The sequence below is a fragment of the Mandrillus leucophaeus genome, unplaced genomic scaffold, assembly GCF_000951045.1.
Source record: "Mandrillus leucophaeus isolate KB7577 unplaced genomic scaffold, Mleu.le_1.0 Scaffold881, whole genome shotgun sequence".
Lineage (NCBI taxonomy): Eukaryota > Metazoa > Chordata > Mammalia > Primates > Cercopithecidae > Mandrillus > Mandrillus leucophaeus.
In genome coordinates this window covers 552277-565529 of record NW_012109597.1, presented here as the reverse complement: position 1 = coordinate 565529, position 13253 = coordinate 552277, and the positions used below count along the sequence as shown (strand labels likewise).

At 35.0% G+C, this 13253-nt stretch overlaps 1 pseudogene; it reads left to right on the top strand.

The window, feature by feature from the left end:
* The window catches only part of LOC105531392, a 41731-nt pseudogene extending 28857 nt beyond the window's left edge, over nucleotides 1-12874 (top strand).
* The last annotated feature ends 379 nt before the right edge of the window (nucleotides 12875-13253 follow it).

Genomic DNA, 13253 nt, shown 5'->3' with positions numbered 1-13253 from the left:
ATATTACACAATGAAAACAGAAAATGTGCTTTATTTTAAAAATAACATAAGGAATGTCCAAAAATTGATAATACACAAGGCCACCAAAATAAAAATAAAAATTGGAAAAAAAACACAATTCTAATAAATATATACAAGACAGGTTGAAAAACAACATATTTGAACAAAGGTAACAAGACTAGAGAAAACAAGAATAAAAAAGCCTCAAAATCAAACCATTAAAAAATATAATAACACTTTCATAAAGACCTCTTAGGTTCCGACTTTCCTGATCATTTAAAATTCTCTTTTTTGTTACTACCCTGTCTCCCTTTCTGCCTGCCTGTGCTCCTTTCTTCCTCCCTGAATAATTAGGTTCATGAACCACCAGGCACGCGTGCTTGAAAGGCCCAGCATGGCCCAGTGTGGACTGCTGGAACATAAACAGGATGAAGTGGATGTGTGTGCCAGCCCAATGATAGAACAACATAGAATATTGGATCCCAAGTGGGCTTGCAGAGGACTGCCCTCCCAGAAGAGTGATGGTGGCAGTGGGAAAGGCAGTAGCAATTCTACATAGAATGTCAGAGGTTGTTGGAAAAGGGCAACTGCACTCGAAGTGGGTGGCAACATGAGGAGGGCATCCATTTGGCGGGGGTGGGAGGTGGTGGCAGCAGTCACAGGAGCTAGGTTGTATTCAGAGAGACTGAAGAAAATGAAAATAGACTGAAGATAATGTCAAAGAAGGAAGGAAGAAACAAGAATACCTGGGAAGGTAAAATGTAAAATGAATTATCTGGTATTAGGTTCAGACTGGATGTATCGGTGTGAACCTAAAGTTTTAACAATAGATGATAGAGAAATAGATGGATAAATGATAGATAGATAGATAGATAGATAGATAGATAGATAGATAGATAGATAGATAGATAGATAGATAGATAGATAATGATATAGAGAAAAACATATGAAAATGTGGATATTTGGGTGCTAATATACATGAACATATACATGTTCCTAAGTATGGTGCATTGACAGGGCACAAGGAACTGCAATATACCAACAACAATAAACACATCTAGTGCCTAGATCTTTGTTTTTAAACAGAATTCACCATTAAAAGGAATCAAAGTTCTTGAGAGGAAGAAATACTTGATTACATTGGGGAAGTAGGGAAAGCACAGGTGAACTTGCAACATCTTAAAGATTGAAGCAGCATGTCAAAAGGACACAGGAGCTATCCTGAAGGGCTCCCATTGGCCAAATATGAGATAATTTGGACATCAAAATAACAGTAGCAACAGACTAAAACCCATGGAGAAGAGTGAGAATCCATGAGTGCATACTGATTTAAATGAATGGATGAATAAGTAAATGAGGAAGAAACAAAGCTTTTATCTACGATGGAGTGCCGACTGAAGAAATGTAGAAGAAATGATGAGGGAAACAAAGAATCATCATCATTTGGTAACTGTCATGGTGACTGTTGTTTTAACTAAAAAAACATGATCTGATACTGGAATTAGTGGATAAAAGTTTGATAAGGAATGGAATGTTTACATAGTTTCAGAGTACCCTTTCACAAAACATTTATTCCAAAGAGGAAAAGAAAATAATCTTACAGAGGATAAACTTGGTAACTACCAACTTAAATCAAGTGATCAGTGATCAGAGTTAACATGACCAGTAATGGGACAAATTAAAATCATGCGCTACCTGGTAGAAAGCAATGGAATGAACACAGCATCACTTCTGTGATATTCCTGTCCAAAATAAATGGCCCAAATCTAATCCTGGAAAGCAGACAAACCAGGTTGAGGGATATTCTGCAAAATTATTGCTCTGTGATCTTAAACAACAATGGGATCTTAAATGTCAATGAGGAACTGGGAATACCTTCTAGATTGAAGGAACCTCAACAAATATGACAACGGAATGTGGCACATGATCCAGGATTGGATATGTTACCTATAAAGACCCTTGTTAAGACAACTGGGGAAGCTTGAGCAAGATCTGTGGAATTATAGTGGTAATCTATCTTACCATAGTTATTACAAAAGCAAATTCATTGTGCCTGTCCATATCAAGATGGCCTAGCAGTATCATCATAACATGCTAAAAAGAATATTTACAAATTTTTTCAGTAATATCAACTTTACCTATTTTTCATTCCAACCGCTTAAAAAGGCAGCTTATTTTGTGTGTTACTCACTAAAATCTATGTATGTGACAACTTAATGCCTTTGATGCATGAAATCTTGGGGGAAAAGGTATATTCTCTCTGCTGAACAACAAACTAAAACTATTAAAAAAAACAAAACAGTAAGCCCTAGAGACAAAATTCAAAGTTCTTTTACTTTAAAAATTCAGTTGAACAAGACTGGCTCTTAGAAATAAAATCAGGTAGAGCATGCCCATGTATTTTAATTAAACTCTCTGAAAATAAAAATTTAGAAATGCAGCTCCAAACAAGACATGGAACACTGCAGAGTGGAAGCCCTGTAGCTGTGACTCAGGGTTTGTCCTTCGGGTAATATCAAGCAGTGGTTCTTTCACTTTGCCTGGCAGCCAGGAAGCTGCAGGTTTTGAAGGAGTTGTCACAGTTCAAGGCTGCATTGTCAGGTACTCAGGGAGGTGCAAGAGAAAAGACAGCTCTACATCTTGATTGTGGCCCTCTAGGAGGTTACTCTCCAAAATGCAAAAGCTGGTATTTCCAGTTGAAAAACACAATGCCAACAATTATGGGAAAATAATACAACTTATATCTCGAGATGTTTAACTATGAATTAGGCCAAAATGTCAGCGTGATCAGAATATAATTTCTAACTTCAAAAGTAGCACAGGATACACTTGCATCTAGCGTCACAGCCTAGGGAGGAATCAGTGCCACGCAGGTTTAAGCCACATTGCTTCTCATAAAAGGAAAAGTAGCTCTGAGTTACAGGGCAGAATCCACCCCTTTTGCAGCCAATTGAAAATATTAGTATTACTTTTAATAGCAAATCTGCAATTATGTTTGTACCAACCTAATACATATGCATAACATTGAATAATTAGAGGGCCTGCAGTTTAAGAAGGCTGCTTGTATATGCAAATTTATCCCTGATCCCTTGTTTATGTTTCTTCAGATTCCACTCCATTCTTGTTTGCCTACACTAAATTCAGATTAGACTTACCAGATTTCTGTTTTGGTAAGTCAACAAGTCAAAACAATTACAATTCAGGTGACTGCCTCTTTGTTTATCCACTGCACGCTTTGATTTACTTAGTAAATACTATTACAAAGAGTTCACACATAAGAGAAAAGGTCAAAACAATCATGTGAGATATTCATTATAACACATGAAAACTGAAAAGCAAAACCTCTCCTGATCAACGTCTTACAGCGTAGAAGAGAGGACCTCAAAGTGCAACATGAAAAACAAGCACATCTGAGTGCACACGGCGGGCACCAGAAGCCAGAAAACTTAATTGAGTTGCATGGAGCATGGCTTCTGACCATGTGTGTCTTAGGGCAGTCACCTGACATAATGATTTAAACAATAAAATAGACAACCAACATGGTCCTGAGCTGTACCAGTGTTTCTGAGACAAAGAAGCAACCTGACTGCTTTCCCGAGAAACACAATGTAGACACTGAAGAAATAAAAAGGGGATGGCTTTAAGATGAATTCAGCAATCTGAAAGAGAACACTGTTGCGTAGCAGAGGGCATTTAGGTGTTTTAAAAGGACAGTCTGCTGGAAAATCCACTAAAGACCCTGAGTTCATACTCTTGCTTTATTCAAAATTATTTGACTTAGATTAAGTCTTACTCCACATGTTCACTTGCTATGAAATGAATACTACCACTACGTGCCTGCAGTGGCTTCCACTTTCCACCATCACGCTACTGCCAATAACCATTTGCCCAATAGCAGATTTAAATGCCTTACACAGAGAGGAAGCCACTTTAAGATCTAATAACATTCATTATAAAAGTCTTTGCTAAAAAAGGCAGAATTACAAGGTTGCCGGAAATAGCCCTTTTATAGAGAGTTCATCATGAAACATGGCATGATGAATGTGCAAATATGTATGCATGGGGGAATTGCGAGAGACAATTAGGAAAAATAGGGGCTGTATCCAACTGATTTTTGTCACTATGGCACAAAGAAAATCATTCTACATATATTTATTGAGGCTTTAAGGAATGTTGCTAGTAACTGCATATGAATAAACAAATTCAGCTGCCATCTTGAAGTGTTCAGAACAACTTGAGGTGCAGGCTAACTTCACTAGCTTAATTTCTTCCATATTCTAATCTAGGTCAATGGATACATGATAAATGAAGTGAGATTATCTATAACCCAATTATGCCAATGTTTTGTTTGGTAGAAATACTTTCACCCATAATAACAAGCACATGGGTTTGTTTTTCAAACAAACAAACAAACAAACAAGGGTTTATTTTTCCTTGCATTACAAGAAATACGAAGGTAAGTAGTAGTTGGCTTAGCTTATCTTCTCAATGATTCATCAAGATCTCAACATCTTTCTACTCTTCCACTCTGACATTTTTACATGTTGAATTTTTATCCTTAGATATGTTGCCTCATATTTGCAATAGGGCTATTTCAACTCATAGAAACACAGCTACCTTCAAAGGCAGCAAGAAAAGCTAGGAGAGTAAGCAGTTCTTCTCTGTCTCTATTTTTATTACAAAACAAAACATCCCGTAAGTTCCTACTAACAAACATTTCCTTATATTTTATTGGCTAGTACTGGATTACATACCTATCTCTAGGGTAGAGGCCAAATCCACTTTTCTTGGGATCCAAAGTCTTCCAACTTGTTATCTAAAAAATAATCAGAGTTGGGTTAGTTAATAAGATAATATTTGGATAACCAATCATAGTTTCTGTACGTGTTTTAATACTCATTTGCAGATTTTTCAACTTACATGAATATGTTCTCATTTGTTTTTACTTGAAATTATATGCTTAGTATAACAGATACATTTTTACCTTCTTACATGGGTCTTGACCTTTACTCAGCTGTTGTACACATTTTTAAGTCTTAAAAGTGCTAGGTTAGAGTTCATGGTTATATTACAACACAAAAGCTATCTGGTCTAACCAAAAATTAAATCCATGCCTTCTGCCTCATTAAACACGTATGAAAATCAACTGTGGTGGTAATTAATCCAAAACAAAATTATAATATATAATGTCTGTTCGTATTATTTTAATATTATTAGTATCATACACTCACATGCTCACGAATTAGGCAAATACTAAAAATCACATCAGTTAGGCAAATGATTCAAAACTATTAAATGTGAACTCAAAAGACACTGAAACAAGAAGGTATCATTTTTTTTCTGTGAGACCCATCTCAAAACATGAGAGATGTATCCTTGAACCCCATTTAATGATTTACTGTGGATTTAGGATGTATAAATTTATCTAAATTTACATATAACCTAATGGTAGTTTTAGTCCAGAAAATCTTTCTGAATGTTAAATTTTCTGAGATCCACTACTCATTGTATGGCTCCTGTAGAGTATCCGATAATTCAAAAACTCACAATGTAGTTCCTTTTTCTAAAATGAGAAAAGAGAGAATTATATTTATTTCAAAACAGCAACACATGACTTTATCACTATAAAGTCAGTCGTTGTGACTGCATGTGCAGTATGTAGCACAATGAGCATCAGTCGTTGTGCCACATACCACAGTAGAACACATTACTTTATATAAAACAAACAACACAAAACACTTGTCTGCATTTAGTCTTATATCTGGCAAGGATCTGTTCTCCAGTTTTATTTAGAGAGCGTCTTTCTCAACAGTAGTTTATAGCAGCTCTGCACTGCAGAAAAAAAATGATGTCAAAATACAAAATTGGCAAATAGAAAATATTTCCTATGCCAATTTTTTGCTTGAAACCTTAGTTTTTCAATAACAATTAATACTTATCTAAAAAGTCTATTTAATCAACCAATGCCTCCTATAAGGTAAAGTTTGAATCCTATGTTTATAGTCCTGTGCCATAGTTACTATGCATCAGTAATATCTTGCTTCACTGTTGGATGAGGATGTGGCAAAATGAGTTAATGGAGCCATGCACACTACACATTATTATTATATTATCATTAACAGATTCAGGGTATACAAGTACAGTTTTGTTACAAGGATATATCGTGTAGAGGTAAAGTCTGGGCTTTTGGTGTACCCATCATCCAAATGGTGGACGTTGTACCTAATAGATAATTTCTCATCCCTTACCCACGTCTCACTTTTTGCAATCTCCGAAGTCTATTATTCCACTCTGGATGTCCATGTGTACAGACCACTAGGCTTCCACTTATACATGAGAACATGTAGTATTTGATTTTCTGAGTTATTCTATTTGGGATTATGGCCTCCAGTTTCATCCATGTTGCTTCAAAAGGCAACATATATATGACAATATATTTTATATAATACATCATATATGTGAAATATAAATGATACACATATAAATACATCATATATGACACACACACAGACACAAACATATACACACCCTTATATATCCTTATATATATCATAGTTTCTTTATCCAATCATTTAATAATGGACATTTGGGTTGATTTCATGACTTTGCTATTAAGAATAGTACTGCAATAAATGCGTGAATGCAGGATATATAGATATATACATATATAGATATATAGATATATCCTGTATATATTTGTGTGTGTGTATGTGTATATATGTATACACATTCCTTTGACTAGATGCCCAGTAGTGAGATTTCTAGATCAAATAGTAGTTATAGTTTTAGCTCTTTGAGCAATCTCCATTCCGTTTTCTATAGAGGTTGTTCTATTATAATTTACATTCTCACCAACAGTGTACGACAGTGCCCTTTTCTCTGAACCCCCATCAATATATGTTGTCTTTTGACTTTTTAATAATAGTCATTCAGACTGGTGTAAGATAATGTCTCATTGTGGTTTTAATTTACATTTCTCTGACGATTAGTGATGGTGAGCATTTTTATTTGTTAGTCACTTGCATGTCTTCTTTTGAGAAATGTCTATTTATGTTTTTTGCCAACTTTTTAATGGGCTTATTTGGTTTTTTTCTTATTGAGTTGTTGGAGTTCCCTATAGATTCTGGATAGCAGTTCTTTTTCAGATGCATAGTTTGCAAATATTTTATCCCTCTGTAGATTGTAAGTTTATTTGTTGATAATTTCTTTTGTTGTGAAGAAGCTTTTTAATTAGGTCCCATTTGTCTATTTTGTTACATTTGCTTTTGAGATCTTAGTCATAAATTATTCCTATGATTTCTTATAGGATGTTTAAAGTTTCAGGTCTTATATTTAACTTGTTAATTCATTTGAGTTGATTTTTGTATATGGTGACAGAAAGCAGTCCAGTTTCAGTCTTCTACTTATGGCTATCCAATTTTTCTAGTACCAATTATTGAATAGAGTGTCCTTTCTCCAGTGTATATTTGTATTATTTTGTCAATTTTGTCAAAAATCAGTTGGTTATAGATGTGTGACTTTATTTCTAGATTCCCTACTCTGCAATTGATCTATGTATCTATTTTTAAACCAGTACCATGCTCTTTGGGTACTATATAGTCTTGTAGTATAATTTGAAGTCAGGTAATGTGATGTCTCCCACTTTACTCTTTCTGCTTAAGATTGCTTTGACGATTCAGACTTTTTTTCTGGTTCCAAATGAATTTTAGAATTATTTTTTCTAATCATGTGAAAAATGACATTGGTAATTTGATAGGCATTGCACTGAATCTGTAGACTGCTTTGGGCAGTGTGGTTATTTTAACAATATTGATTCTCCCATTCTACAAACATGGGATTTTTTTTCCATGTATTTGTGTCATCTATGCTTTCATTCATCAGTGTTTTGTAGTTCTCTTTCTGGATATTTTACTATTTTTGTAGCTATTGTAAATGGGGTTGAGTTCTTAATTTGGTTGTCAGCTTGATTGTTTTTGGTGTATAGAATTGCTACTGATTTTTTAATACTGGTTTTGCATACTGAAGTTTTACTGAAGTCATTTATCACATCTAGTTATCTTTTGGATGACTCTTTAGGATTTTTTAGGTATAAGATCATGTCATCAGAATACTTCCTGTTTTTTCTATCTGGATGATTTTTACATTTTCTCCTCTTTAATTGCTCTAGCTAGGACTTCCAGTTCTATGTTAAATAGGAATAGTGAAAGTGGGCAAAGAAAATCTTGACTCGAACCCTTATATCAAAATTAGAGGGATTACAGATATCAATACAAAAGTAACAGTAGAAAGCTTTTAGTAAAAAACACAGCACAATAACTTTGTGACAGAATAGGCAAGTATTTCTTAACATGACACAATAATCAGTACCTTAAAAAAATTTTAAATGATAAATTAAATTATATAAAAATTAAAAGCATGTGTTTATTAACATAAAGCATTAAGAGAATGAACATTTAATCCACTGAAGAAAAAAATATTAAACATATGTACATCTGAAAAGACATTTATTCATATCTAAAATATCCAAATAACTTTCAAATCAACGAAAGTCAGAAATCCAATGGAAAAGGGGTTTTAAAGATACTCTACAAAGAGGACATCTCAATGAGCTTTTGCCCATTCAGTACAATATTGGCTATAAGTTAGGGAGTAGCCCGTCTTTTTCTATTGTTGGGAACAGTTTCAGAAGGAATGGTACCAGCTCTTCTTTGTACCTCTGAGAGAATTCAGCTATGAATCCATCTGGTCCTGGGCTTTTTTTTGGTTGGTAGGCTATTAATTACTGCCTCAATTTCATAACTTGTTATTGGTCTATTGAGGGATTTGACTTCTTCCTGGTTTAGTCTTGGGAGGGTGAATGTGTCCAGGAATTTATCAATTTATTCTAGATTTTCTAGTTTACTTGCATAGAGGTGTTTATAGTATTCTCTGATAGTAGTTTGTATTTCTGTGGGATCAGTGTTAAATAACCCCTTTATCACTATTATTATGTCTATTCGATTCTTCCCTCTTTTCTTCTTTATTAGTCTGACTAGTGATCCATTTTGGTAATCTTCAAAACACCAGCTCCTGGATTCATTGATTTTTTGAAGGGTTTTTCATGTCTCTATCTCCTTCAGTTCTGCTCTGATCTTAGTTATTTCTTGTCTTCTGCTAGCTTTTGGATTTGTTTGCTCTTGTTTCTCTAGTTCTTTTGATTGTGATGTCAGGGTGTTGATTTTTTATCTTTATGGCTTTCTGATATGGGCATTTAGCCCTACAAATTTCCCTGGTAACACTGCTTTTGCTGTGTTCCAGATTTCTGATACATTGTCTCTTTGTTCTCATTGGTTTCAAAGAACTTATTTTTAAAAAGTCAGGAAACATCAGATGCTGATGAGGATGCTGAGAGGTAGAAACACTTTTACACAGTTGGTGGGAGTGTAAATTAGTTCAACCATTGTGGAAGACAGTGTGGTGATTCCTCAAGGATCTAGAACCAGAAATACCATTTGACTCAGCAATCCCTTTACTAGGTATATACTCAAAGGATTATAAAACATTCTACTATGCAGACATATGCACATGTACGTTTATTGCAGCACTATATAGAAGAGCAAGGATTTGGAACCAACCCAAATGGCCATGAATAATAGACTGAATAAAGAAAATGTGGCACACACACACCATGAAATACTATGCAACCAGAAAAAAGAATGAGTTCATCTCCTTTGCAGGGACATGGATGGAACTGGAAGCCATCATCCTCAGCAAACTAACACGGGAACAGAAAACCAAACACCACATGTTCTCACTCATAAGTGGCAGTTGAACAATGAGAACACATGGACACAGGGAGGGGAACATCACACCAGGGACCCGTCAGTGGGTGAGGGGAAAGTAGAGGGAAAGCATTAGGACAAACACCTAATGCATGCGGGCTTAAAACCTGAATGACAGATTGATGGGTGCAGCAAACCACCGTGGCACAAGTATACCTATGTAACAAACCTGCATGTTCAGCACATTTATCCCAGAACTTAAAGTGACAGCTAAAAAAAAAAAAAAAGAAAAGAAAAGTGCTTGACTTAATTAGTTATTAAGAAACATAAGGTGAAATCACAGGCAATTGTTTTATACACCAAAAATTTAGCTAAAATAGAAAATGGAGAAAATAGCCAGTGTTAAGCTATAGACCAATTAGAACTCTTTTTGTTTTTTGAAACGGAGTCTCACTCCATCACCCAGGCTGGAGTGCAGTGGCGCGATCTTGGCTCGGACTACAGGTGTGAGCCACTTCGCCTGGACATTTTTTTTGTATTTTTAGTAGAGATGGGGTTTCACCATCTCAGCCAGGATGGTCTTGATCTCTTGACCTCGTGATCCGCCCGCCTTGGCCTCCCAAATTGTTGGAATTCATGAGCCACCACGCCCGGCCCAGACCAACTGGAACTCTTATAGATGAGTAGTATGGATGGCAATTGGTAAAATCACTTTACAAGACTCTTTGACAGTAGCTACTAAAGATGACCATTTATACACTATATGATCTAGCAACTCTACTTCACTCAATTCTAACAGAAATGTGTACACTTGAATGTTCATGAAAGCACTATTTATTATAGGAAAGAATAAAAAAAAATACCAAATGCATCAACAGTAGAGTGGATAAATTGTGGCCTATTAACAAAACAAAATATACAATGAGAATGAATGATGTACAACTACAAACAAAAATGTGGACAAATCTCACAAACCTTTTATTAAACAAAATAAATCAGAAACCACACAAAACAACTATATTCATGCAAAGCTCCCAAACAGGCAAAACCAATATATTATGTGAGAAATCAGAAAAACCTTGATTTTGTTATTTTTAACTACAACTTTCCAAAAGAGGTAAGCTTTAAAGTCTATATCCAATAACTGAAAATTATATAGTAATTAATGTTTTATAGGTTTCAATATTACTATGTGAAGTTATGATTGTGTGATTTCAGATCATCAGTTTGGACCCAATGGTTTACTGACACTCTCTGTTACCCAGGCTGGAGTGCAGTGGCACAATCTCGGCTCACTGCAAGCTCTGCCTCCCGGGTTCAAGCCACTCTCCTGCCTCAGCCTCCTGAGTAGCTGGGACTACAGGCGCCCACCACCATGCCCAGCTAATTTTTTGTATTTTTAGGAGAGAAGGGGCTTCACCATGTTAGCCAGGATGGTCTTAATCTCCTGACCTCGTGATCCGCCCCCTCAACCTCCCAAAGTGCTGGGATTACAGGCGTGAGCCACCGCGCCAGCCATATGTGTTTCTTAACAAGGAAAAAAAGGTACATGAGCTAAATGACGTGGTTTATTCATATATATATCTTAAAAATAAAGAGATTTCTTATGTGGAAAATAAGCAGGTAGAAGTTTAGGCATTCATTGTCTGAAAGTGTTTTATTTGCCTATCAACACCTAGAATGGAGTTCTTTTATCAAATTTACTTTGCAGAAATTTTATTAAAATGTGCCTCTCAAAGTAATATTTTATGACATTCAAATTATGGGTACATGAAGGAATGGTTAAAGAAAAATTAACCTAAGGTACTGATTCCACATGAAAAAAAACTTGCAATTTTTAAAAAAGACACAAGTTGCATCTATGAGAGTTACTAAAGACAGCATTGACTTAACATTTCAGTCAATCATTTGAATTAAATTGTCCAAATATATCAAATTATAATTTTGAATAACTAATATATAAAGCTCATTTATATAGTGGTGTCTACCACATTTCTGTAATTTTTCTGTATATGCATGTGAATATGTGTATTTGTCCCTCTAGAAAGGACTATAACAGCCATTCCAAATATACATGAAAATGTTAAAGTTTTTTCAGAAGTCCCTATTTTAAGATTATGTTGGCATTAAAATACTCATCAATAGAACAATAACTTATATAATAATCAAATATCATTGTTAAGAAGAAATAGCTACTCTCTGAATTTCCTAGTAACACTTCATATGAAAAATTAAAAGTATAATTAAAAATTATTATACTAATTAAGATAACTGTATACACACACAAAAGATAGTATAAAGAATGTTTTATAATTTATTTCACAAAGAGGGGGAAAAGATCATTTAAACATTCAGCACAATGTGAATATTCCATAAAGTGGAAATTCATGAAACACTTCTTTTTTCATATGATTAAGCTGTGCAGCACATTAGGAATGCCAATTAAAGTTTCAAATTATATTTTTGGAACCAGCTGCCAGTGGCATCCATCTTCCTCAAAAGTAGCATCTGTGAAGCTGGCGGCATGGGACCAGATTTTTGGACACAATGGGGTAGAATATCATCAACTTTACATTTTTCCAAAAAATCTTAAAATTTTCTCAACTATTCCCTATCCATTTATCATTTGAAACCTTCCCATTATTTTATATTATTTTGGACTTTAAAAGAAGAACTCCTGCATCTTAGTCATATTAGCTTTTTTCAAAGGGACTTTGAACAAATATGGAAGCAAACATCTGATCAATTACAAATTGAAGCGGTACCTTTCAGTCAGTGTCAGTGTAGCCCTCAGAAAAAGGTTATTTGTAAATTGAACATACAATTTAGTGAGTTAGAGGAGACTATAGATAAGTTAAGTCTCTTTATGTAGTAGGATTCAAACAGTTGGTAACTCCCAAGCCATAATTTCTACCTGATTTTCCTGGTCTTCCCTTTTCCAAGCTGCACATCCTCAGCTTCTTCAAGCCACTATTGATCAGATGGTTGTTGTAATGAACTTAACAGTATCAACATTAAATGTGAAGACAGAAAACCAAGGCTTTAGGTGCCTTGCCGTCATCATCAGAGATTCAGTGGATGAAGAGCAGAGTAGGGGTCTCAGTGGGAGTTAACCCAATACAGTTAATAATGACCAATAGAAAATCCTTCTCTGGACTTTCAGGGTAATATTCATGGCATTTCTTCTTATATAAACGGAGAACCCCCGTGTTTAATTAGACATGTAGTATAAAACCATATGGTTTGGATACAAACTTTAAATGCTCCATTCAATAGCAGCACATTATACTTCTAAAATGCCTTTCAATTTTCAAAGTGTATTGTACACCTGACCTTCACAACACTATGAGGTCAGCAGAATGTGAATTGTTCTTAACAATACATAGATGAGAAAGCTAGAGTTCATAGCACTATTCTCTGTAACTTCTCACAGCTGGTGAGGGTAGAAAAAAGTCCTCAATCCAAGAATTCTTCTAATGCTCTGTCCTGACA